This window comes from Amaranthus tricolor, chromosome 1, assembly GCF_026212465.1.
Source record: "Amaranthus tricolor cultivar Red isolate AtriRed21 chromosome 1, ASM2621246v1, whole genome shotgun sequence".
NCBI classification, from domain to species: Eukaryota; Viridiplantae; Streptophyta; class Magnoliopsida; order Caryophyllales; family Amaranthaceae; genus Amaranthus; species Amaranthus tricolor.
In genome coordinates, this window is record NC_080047.1 from 574,993 (window position 1) to 586,719 (window position 11,727).

The following is an 11,727-nucleotide window of genomic DNA, read 5'->3' on the forward strand; positions in this document are numbered from 1 at the left end:
TCTCGACCGGGTCTCCATCTTGTGCAAAATTCACTCAAGTCAGCCACACAGTGTTGAAATGCAAAATTGCTACCACAGGCTTGTGTGTAGAGGCATAATGTGTCCTTCTCCACGTCGTTGATACCCGCACCACTAGCTTTCCTTCGCTCCACTTCTACTAATTGTGATATCCACAATGTAACATCGGTATTGATTTGAGTCCATCGATTTTTTATAGCTTTAGGAGTTCTATTGTGAATAATATGAGGTCTTTTTGAGGCCTCTTCATCATAAATTGCAAAGATCTTCCTCCATAATTCCGCCTTCTTTTGATCAGTGCCTATTAATATATCACCTCCACAATTAAGAACACCTGAAACAACACATAAATCTTCCTTAGAGGACCACCTATCTTTGTTGTCTTTTTCGCCTTTTCTTTTCCTTTTCGTTGTGTACTGCCAAAGTCATTGTCACCGAGTTGTTGAGTAGGATAAAGTTCTTCGATTTGTTGTTTGTTGCTACTCCCATGTGCTTCTGGAGTTGCAGGAGATTGGTCAAGGTTTTGAGAATGAATTTGTGCTGGTTGTTGATATCCAATATTAGAAGTAGTTTGAGGTGGTTGCATCATCATGTTTGAGATGTTTGGATTTTGTGAAAAATATAAACGCATCATGTAATGAAATTCAGGAGTATTTAAAAATTTTGGATCAAATTGTGGAGTAATAGAGTTAAAATTTTGAAAATTATTAGGATTTTGTGGGTTGTTTGAATTTTATAGGTTGTTTGGATTTTGTAGGTTATTTTGACTAGGATAAAAATTTGGATTTCTAGTATTATTTGGTTGTTGTTGGCTATTTCCATAATAAGAATAATTATTTTCCATAATTTAAAAAAGAAAAAAAATTAGAGAAAATTGAAAAGAATTAAACTTGGAGATTTTTAGGTATGATGAAAATATAACAAATTTGGGGTCAATTTATAAAGTGTAAAAAAATATGACCGTTGGTGAAATTTTTTTTTTTATTTACATTTTTTATCAAAATTGACAAAAAAACGATAATTTTAACAATAATGCAACTTGTAAATGCTTTAACTCCATCATGCTGACATGTGGCAAGAAGCATGTACACAATCCATGCCCAACGTATACCTGCTAGCTGCTGCTGTATTTTTTTTCCACTTTTTCAGAATAATTCCAACTTTTTAAAGGATTGATAGTGTACCCATTTTATATGTATACCAATATTTGAGTAAGGTAATGGCAATGCATGAGTATACTCATTTGGTTACCCATTTCAAAATGTGTAACCCCATTGTAGATGCTCTCATGATGGTAGAGACTGGTTGCCTTTGCCCAACCTACATCCTAGATCATTTACATTTTTTTAGTAAGATCATTCAAAAATTTTCATTGTAAAAATATTTTTTGGAAAAAATTAAATATAAATAAACTCGATTACAGACATTAGAAAAGTAGATATAAATTTCAATTGTAAAAAAACCATATTAAAAGAGTACTTTAGATTTTAAATCTTGTTTGAATCAGCAACTTTTGTAAGAAACGATATTTAAAAGACGTATTCCACAAAAAATCCAATTCATTTTAACATTTATAAATATTAAACAAAACAAACTTGTCGCACACTTTTCGATAAAAAAAAACCATTTTCTTCACTCGTCGTAAAACACCTTCTTCCGATATTTCTAAATGAAATTTATATTAAATCCAGCCAAAACACGAAAATCAAACAAATATGAAAAATTTGATACTTGAATTTGATAATTTAAAATCTTAAAATTAATTCAATACAATACAAATGAAGATGCAGATATAATATTATTGATTGATGTTGAAATATTTGTATTTATATTTATTAATGGTTAATATATTTGTAATTAAATTTGATAATATTTTGTTCAATTGAACCATTTTCAACTGTTGATAAATTTAATGATTGAATTTAACAATAAAAATTGGATTGTCGATGAAAATAACAATACAATTAGCTCAAAGTCTTATTTTACATAACATAGAACATCACTTCACATGCTAAAACCCCTACCAGATACACATCATAAACTCGTACTTTACATATAAATTAATCACCTACTTCACATATTAGAAACTCCTACTTTACAAATCTTAAATACCATAAATATCATAAGCACCTACTTTACATACTAAAAAGTCACACTTCACATATTATAAAAATCTACTTCACATCGCCTACTTCACATATCATAAAAACCAACTTCACATTCTAAAAACTCCTTACTTTACATATTAATATTATAAACATCTACTCCTCATACCACAAACGCTACTTCAAATATCAAAACTGCTACTTCACATATTAAAAGCCCGTACTTTCCATACCTTACATTTGCTTCGAATATCATATCCACCAATTTCACATGTGGTAAACTCTTGCTTCACATATTAAAATGTCTACTACACATACCACACTCACACTATTAACACCTACTACAAATTTGATAAGCACTATCCTTCGACTCCTCCGACATCTTTTCGCCGTCCATTTACGGTGACCACCATTAGCATCACCAACATCGTCCCACACACGATCACTAATTTCTTCATATTTTTCACACTTTGGAAATTGTTTGTTGCTTCAAACCGTTGGCTCTAACGGATACCCATTGTATTTCCTATCCCAACGCTTCTGACAGCTTCTATCAGATACTTAAACCCCCCATCCGTCACCATCCCCAGTCCCCACCCTCCTTCCCTTCCGTCTCTTTTTACAGGTGTGGAGTTTGTGATCACCATCCTCAACACCAAAGCCCACAGTGCACCACCGTTCATCCTCCGATGGCCAGTACCAGAACCGGCGGCCAGTACCAGTATTAGTACAGTACCAGGTGCAGTACCAGTCTTCTAATTTCTCTCAAGTGTGCACCGCATCAGGTACTCGAATCTTCCTCTTTGAATTCTTTGATTCATCTTCTCATTCTGCACCGAAAATCTGCACCGAAATTTTTGAATTCTTTGATTCGAATCTTCATGATCGAAATTCTTCCATTTCAATATGTTCTTTGATTCATCTTTTCATTTTGTGTTTTGTATATGTCCTTTTGTAAATCGTTCGCAAATTTATGACTAATTGTTTTGGATTCGTAAATAGTTTTCCCTTTTTTTTCGTGTTTCCTTTTCCTTAGATCTGTTATTTCCTGGTTTTTACCTATTTTCCTTTATCGTTTTCATCCTGTAAACGCTGTATCTGTATCTTTGTTTTCTGTGTGTTTTTTTTTTTGTGTTTTTTGTGTCTTGTTTCTTTTTTTTTTTTGTTGATCTCTGTTAGTGATCTGATTGTAACCTCTTACCTTAATCCATGTTAGCCGAATACAGAGATAGGAAGCATTTATGGTAACCTGAGGTCAGGTCCAAGGAGGGGATCGGGGGGCAACGTAAGCAGAATCTAGAACTAAGAGTGGGGTCTTGGAACATAAGTACCCTAGAAGCCAAGTCGTTGGAGTTGGCCAATAAGCTCTCTAAATACAGGATTCATTTAGTGTGTGTTCAAGAGACTAGGTGGAAGGGGAAAAAGGCAAAGGTTATAAAGGGTTATAAGCTGTGGTATGCAGGAATGGACGGCAGACATAACGGGGTTGGCATCCTAGTGTCTAACGATATTCTAAAGCAATTGGTTGAAGTAAGGAGGTGTAATGACAGGAATATGCTAGTTAGGATAGTAGTGGGGGAAGAGATTATATCCATTGTCAGTGTGTACGGGCCCTAAGTTGGGCTCGATGAGCAGGTGAAGTGCGAGTTTTGGGATAACCTTGAAGAGCTCATGAGAACTATCCCGGAAGATGAGAAAGTTTTCTTAGGAGGGGACTATAACGGACTTATAGGCAGAGATGCAGGTAACTATAACTCGGTACATGGAAGGTTTGGTTTGGGGGCAAGGAATGAGAGTGGGGAGAATTTGTTGGAGTTTGCGCTAGCAAAAGAATTGATTATAGCAAACTCGATCTTTAGAAAGAAAGAGGAGCATTTGATCACATATAAGAGCGGGGGGTATGCAACCCAAGTTGACTATTTCTTAGTGCGCAAGAGAGATCGACCCTCATGCTTGTACTATAAGGTGATGTTGGGTACAGAGATGCCCACCCAACACAGGCTTTTAATATTGGTTTTTAGGATGAGGAAGAAAATCGTAGAGAAGAAGGTCGAGTCCAGGGGAAAGATCATGTGGGGGAGACTCAAAGGACATATGTTTGTCAAGCAAAATAAGTTTATTGGGCTTCTCAAGTCAGTCAGAGGATGCGAATGAAATGTGGGTGAACATGGCAAAAACCATTAGAACAGTGGCAAAAGAGACCTTGGGAGTGTCGTCGGGTAAACCAAAAGTGTTCAAAGACTCGTGGTGGTGGAACGATGAGGTGGAAAAGAAGATAAAAAAGATAAAAACAAGAGATTTAAGGATCTTATGGCATGCACGGAATATGAGAATAGGATAGAAAAGAGAGTGAGCTATAAAGAAGCGAAACGGGCGGCAAAGAAAGCGGTAACGGAGGCAAAATACCATGGTTATGAGGACTTGTATCGGAATCTTAACACCAAAGAGGAGGAGAAGCAAATTTTAAGTTGGCAAAGACTAGGTCCAGGCAACGGCAACACTTAGAAGCAGTGAAATACATCAAGGATAAGGGAGGACAAGTTCTCCTGAGACAAGAGGACATTAAAACCAGGTGGCTTCAGTATTTCTCTCAGCTACTCAGTGAATCTAGGGGGCCAAAGGAGGCGGAAAATCAAATTTCTAACGTCCAAAGATCACGGGAATATGGATCAACGAGTGATATTACCACAGGAGAAGTAAGAGAAGCTCTAAAAAAGATGGGGAGAACAAAGGCAGTCGGGCTAGATAACATCCCGATTGAGGTGTGGAGAGGTTTAGGTGAAGAGGGCATTAGTTCGCTGACTAACCTCTTTAATATTATTCTGAGGACACATAAGATGCCATAAGAATGGAGGAATAGCACACTAATACCTCTGTTTAAAAACAAAAGCTATGCGCAAGTATGCGAGAACTATAGAGGTATCAAACTTCTAAGCCACACAAAGAAATTATGTGAAAGAGTAATAGAGAGGAGAATTAGACAGGAAACAGTGATTAGAGAGAACCAATTCGGTTTTATACCAGAAAGGTCAACCATTGAGGCAATTCATGTTTTGAGGAGACTGATGGAGAAATATAGGAAGCAAAAGAAAGATATACATATGGTATTCATTGACCTGGAGAAAGCATATGATAGCATACCATGACGTGTCATATGGGATAGCCTCAAGGCTAAAGATATTTCCCCAGTGTACATTGAGGCTATACGGGATATGTATGACAGTTTCGACTAACAATCAAACACCGGTGGAGATAATAGAGTCTTTTCCGGTTAAAGTTGGACTACACTAGGGATCGACTCTAAGCCCTTTCATTTTTACTGTCATCATGGAAGAGATTTCTAAATTTATTTGGGAGACGGTACTGTGGTGCATGCTATTCGCTGATGACATAACGCTAGCAGCAGAAACTAGAGAGGAGGTTAGTAACAAATTGGATGAGTGGAGGGGAGCTTTAGAAGGTAAAGGGTTGCGCATTAGTCATACAAAGACCGAGTATTTGCGCTGTGACTTTAGTGGGACAGCACCAGTAGGTGAACCAGAGGTGTCCATTGATGAAGCAGTTGTTAAAAGTAAGACCAAATACAAGTATTTGGGATCGATCATTCAAGGGATGGGGAGATTGATGTCGATGTAAATCATCGTATACAAGCGGGTTGGCTCAAGTGGCGAGCAGCCACCGCGGTGCTATGTGATAGGAAATTCCTAAGCAAGTTAAAAGGAAAAATTCTACCAGGCGGCAATTAGACTTGCTCTGCTATATGAGACCGAATGTTGGCCTGTAAAGAAGATTTTTTAACATAAGATGGAAGTCACAGAAATGTGTATGCTGAGGTGGATGTGTGGGCACACATTGATGAATCGAATTAGGAACAAAGAGTTTAGGGACAAACTAGGGGTAGCCCTTATTTCCGAAAAATGCGTGAAAATAGATTGAGGGGATTTGGACATGTACAAAGAAAGACTTTCGCCGCTCTGGTGAGGAGGGTAAGAGGGGTCGAGGAAGACATAGGAGAACTTGGGATGAGCAAATAAGAGTTGACTTACATGAGTTAAACCTCTCTGAGGGCCTGACTAGGGATAGGGGTAGTTGGTCCTCTTAGGTAACCTTTGGGTGTTCGTGCCATCTTGCTTCTCTCGTTTCTTTTATTATTAGTTTCGTACTTTGTTTTGTTTTCTTTTGTAGTCGGTTCTACTTATTTATTTTAATTATATGCATTTAATTTATCTTTTATGGATACCAACGTCTTATTATCTTTCTCGAGCCGGGAGACTCCTTTGGTCGCGCTCTCCTTTATGGGTATGAGTTGCCGCCGTCCTTCCCTCCCCATACCATGTCCATAGTTTTTCTATAAGCGGGATACACTGGGTAGGATGATGATGATGATGACGACTTACTTTTCATACCATAAACACTTACTTAATATGCCATAAAAAATTTAGGATTATTAATATACAAACAATTACATAAATCAAACAATATTTGCGAAAGAAAATGCGTAAATTTTATAAGATTGATGACAGAAAATTAAGGCTTTTGAAATAAAATTATAAGTAACATCATAAAAATATAAGCATGCATTTTTTTATTTTTAAGGTTTTTTTATGAATTAAATTTAATTTACTTTTAGACTATTTTCAAATAGATGATTTTTCAAAGAGACAATCTCTCTCAAGTTCTTAACAATTCGTGATAATAAATAATAATTTTTCCGTCTTTTATGAGACCATCTCACCATGAGATGGATCCATATAATTCATTCATTTCTCTAATAGATCACTTGAAGACTGTAAATGATCATTTAAGGTTATTAGTGGTCACTTTAAGACTATAGAACGTGAACACTTTAATGTTATAATCATTACTTTAAAATTGTAAGTGATCATTATAAAGTTATAAGTGATTAGTTAAGACTGAAAGTGTACATTAGATCATTATATTAGAAATGATCTCATCATGAAACCGAATTTGTGTAGTTTTCTTACTTTTTCATTCACAATTTCTTATTTGAGACCGTCTTTATAAAAGATGCGTCTCAAATGGGCCAGCCCATTATTAATAAAAACACAACTACCAGAAAAACGCGCGTTGTGTAAGTCTATTTGAAGTTGGTGTTATAACTTATTGAAGTTGGTATTATAACCTATTAGGGTTGATAGTATATATCTATTAAAGTTGGTATCTCCAAATGGGTTATAATACCAATTTTAATAGGTTATAACACCAACTCTAAATATCAATTTTAATAGGTTATAATACCAACTTTAATAGGTTATAACACCAACTTCAATAGGTAATAACACCAACTCCAAATAGAGTCAAATGTGGGCGCGTCAATTTTTAGATTTTTCTCTTTTTTTTAATTATTAGGCCTGGGTCTGGAGAGCCGTCTCTTATAAAGACGGTCTCTCAGGAGATGCGCTGTTTTTCATTTGGAAGCTTATAATGTGACCAAGATAAAATGTCCAAGTGTAATCGATGTAAAGCATAGTTAGCCCAGTAGGATATCTTATCTCTAATCTCGAACCCAACCTCAGCCCGTTATCATTACGCTCTAAGTCCCCGACCTCAGCCCAAAATGTTTGGGCTTAAATAGTTAAACTGCATTGGAAAATCTGCAATTGGGCCTAAAGTGTAAGAATAAGACAACATAAAAAGTGTTTACAAATTCTCAAATGAGATTGAATCAATGTACATTTACGATTTTAAAGTGATCATTTAATATCACTTATAATCTTAAAATTATCAATTATGAACATAAAGTGGAGTTTTGAAATGCTCACTTATAATCTTAAAGTGATCGTTAGTTAATCACTTTGAAACCATTCATGGTGAAATAATCAACAACTCTTGTATGAAATTGTCAAATGATAAAACATGTTCATTTAAGGAGTCCAAGTTCTTTTTTAAAAATAATTATTTTAACAGTAGGTCTCTTAAGAGATCGCCTTTTTGAAAGACAATTCCCAAAGCCCAATGTAACATTTGAGAAATTAATATTTTAGAATTGAGAAATTTAAAGTAAGTATTAGAATGAGAATTATTTGGGGTCTAAAAATAAATGAGTGAAACAAATAATAATTTGTGGACTAAATAACGAAAAAACAATTGGGCTTATGCATGAGAATAAAATAATATTTAACTCTTTGACTTCATCCTTACTTTCCCCTATTTTTTTTTCAATATATGTTTTGCCATATATATATATATATAGTGGAGGGATCCAATGAAAAAGGGCTGAAAATGAGAAGGATAAGAAGAACTCTACATCCTTGATTTCACTAAAATAAAAAAAAATTTATGGTCACGATTGAGCGAAAAACATATAATTGTAAAAGTAACTATGTTATACAAAAGATAACTATAAAATAATTATTAAAATGTTTTTAATTTATAACATAGTATCTTTTTTGTATATATAGTAACAAAACAAAAATCATTCTCATCCTTCTCATTTTAAAATCCTTCTTATTTGATCATATATATATATATATATATATATATATATATATATATATATATATATATATATATATATGTGTATATATGTGTATATATATATATATATATATATATATGTGTATATATATATATATATATATATATATATATATATATATATATATATGTGTATATATATATATATGTGTATATATATATATATATGTGTATATATATATATATGTGTATATATATGTATATATATATATAAAATCAGAATTCTTCTTCCCCATCATCTTCCTTTAAATCCCAAGAATCAGAATTTGTGTTCCTTCGAAAACTTTAATCGAGAATCATCCCAAACTTTCCTCATTGCGACATACTGTGCAACCAAGAAATCCTCCCATTTTCTCCTCTGATTTTCGAACCTGAAAGCAGCAGCCATACCCATATCTTCTAAATTGTCGAATTAAACAGCAACGAACCAATCTGTGGTCTGATTTATTGGAATGGAAAACAGCAAACAATTTCCCTAATTGTTGTTGATGTCCCTTTGAAAGCAAAATTCCATAGATCCCCTTTTCTTTGAATTTTCAAAGACAACAACTACAAATTATAATTTCATAATTTCTCTTCCTTCTCCCTCTTCCCTTCTGATTTTTGTTAAGATTAAAACAGTGATATATTTATGCACTTCCCATTTGAATTGTTTGTGATGTTTGTGCTCGCAGATTCGTTTGGTTGAGGGAAAACAAAACCGAGGACCCCTGCTCTTCACCTGAAATTTCTACTTCTTCATCTGCCCTCTGAAATTTTGGAAGCAACGCAATTCGTTTTTTTGATTCTCACACTTTCGATTTAAGGGTTGTAAATTTAAGGTACATTCATATATAACCTCTTTTCTCACTCATAGCAATCTTCAATTGGAACCTTATTACACCTATTAATTGTTAATAATTATCAAGAACCTTACAATCATGAGAAATGATGAGAGACTTCAAGAATTATTATATGTATGCTGTTTATATTTAATTAGATGAATTTTGGAATGTTTGAATTGGTTTATAGAAATGTTGAGATTGTAGAATTTGGTGAGGAAGACTTGTGAAGATTACATGTTGGTTTAAGATTTTTGGATATTGATTATTAGTATGAAATGGTGAAAATTACTGAGATTATGAGTTTCGTTGGGAAATGTTTAATATTAGTGGAAGCATTGAATAATTAATTTGGTGTCCTTAAAATGGATTAGGAGATTACTTAGGAACTATTAATTGTGGTTATGAATAATGACATATATGTACATAGAGAGAGAACTATGGATGTGTTAGTGAAAGAGAATCTTGGATAATTTCACGTATTAGTAGATGTGTTAGTATAGTTGCGTCACACGCATCCTTGGACGTTATTGTATAGTCATGTTTTAGGATATAACTACATTGATGAGTCTTTCTAGTCAACTTTAATCAATTGGTCTTGACTTTTTGAAGCGTCTTTAGGTGAGTAGTAGTAGTTTTTTAAAGGGTCTGACCAAGCTACAGTTTTAAAAATTATTTTATTAAAGTTGGGAATTTTATATTTTTAAAACAAATTTGTTATGAATGATTATGCTGATATTGATATGGTCAGTGGATCGGACTCATGAGCTGGTCATTAACAAAGTAGAGGGAAAATATCCCTTACTCCGTATTTTTAAGTTGAATTATCATTCAAATATTGATTAGCTTCATCCGAAAGTGACATAGCCTTAGAGCTATGGATGTTCTTTTCAAATAGACTCCCTGTGCGCACATAGATCTAGTAAACTGATGTTGCTTTTAAACCTATAATTTGAATTTTTGTGTTTTGTTGTTTTGGATTGTTATTTCTCATTCAGTTAAACCTAACCGCCTATTGTTTCCATTTTTAGATTGTCTACAGATCAGAACCGGTCGGGAAGGATGGGTTAGCGGTGATGTTTAGAGTACATAGATGTTATATTGAGCTGAGTACGTGACGAGTTGTAGTATTGTATTAGGTTTTTGATAAATGTATAATAGACTTGGTTGTGTTGGTTATATTGGACTTTTAAAATGACTTTTATGATTGCATTATATTTTAATTAGATTTTTTGTTTGAGAATTAGCTGATTTAGCTATGTTTTAGAACTGGTGAAAACATTACTCAAGTTTTGGAATTGAGATTTAAGTGTTTGGGAAATAAACTCCGTGATGACCCTATTTACTCGGTTAACGATAAATCGGGTTATTACACCCAACTCAATTAATTAAAACACCTACGGACCTACTACACACACGCATTTCACAAAACACCTACTATAATTTTTAGTAAGTATTTTGTATGCTAAAGTAGACATAAAAATTCCTATAACACATAAAATAAATTGCTACATTAAATAACCTGAACACTTACAACACATAACATAAACTCCTACAGCACATAACATAAATACATATAACCTATAATCTAAACACCTATAACACATAACAAAAATATTTACAACATATAACAAAACACCTACAACAATAATAACATAAACACCTACTTGACAACTCTAGCATGTTTAAAACATCTACTTGATATACTATGAACTCCTACTTGATGTATTCTAAAACCCTTACTTGAGATATCTTAAAATTCTACCGAGTGAGCGTGCAGTTACACTATATTTTCTAGTTTTATATTTTTAAAAAATCTAATAGGCTAGCCCAATTGAGATTGTCTCTTTAAAAGACGGTCTCTCATAATAATTTATCTTATTTTAATATTTAATGTGTCAACTTTAAAAATAAACTATTAAGCATTATCAATTAAAAGTAAGTATATTAAATAGATAGTAAATATTTTTATTGACTTAGTTAACTATTTAATCTAATTGAATAAAAGTTTTTTAAACACCATCTTAAATAAAAGTGTTGTAATGGTCCTCGTCTCCTCGAAGACAGTAAAGAGGAACAAAGATTCTGTCAGTGGTCAACAATTGTCAAGAATGAATGTTAATTACTCCTAATTCACTCGTCTTTAGGTTTGTGTTAATTTCTAAAGTAAATATAATTAATATTTAATTTACTAATGAAGAAAAATCAAACATGGTCAAAATTTTAAAAGGAGCACTGTTTTGTCTTTAGTTTGAATGGCAAATTATTACTCGTTATATATCCAA

The 11,727-nt window shown here is 33.4% G+C and overlaps 1 long non-coding RNA gene across 1 annotated transcript; it reads left to right on the plus strand.

Moving 5' to 3' along the window:
- The first annotated feature begins 2,356 nt into the window (after positions 1-2,356).
- Positions 2,357-11,121, plus strand: LOC130796925 (uncharacterized). Its single transcript, XR_009038772.1, has 3 exons — positions 2,357-2,908; positions 9,296-9,442; positions 10,474-11,121. It is a non-coding gene; the product is annotated as an uncharacterized LOC130796925 (long non-coding RNA).
- Positions 11,122-11,727: the final 606 nt, after the last annotated feature.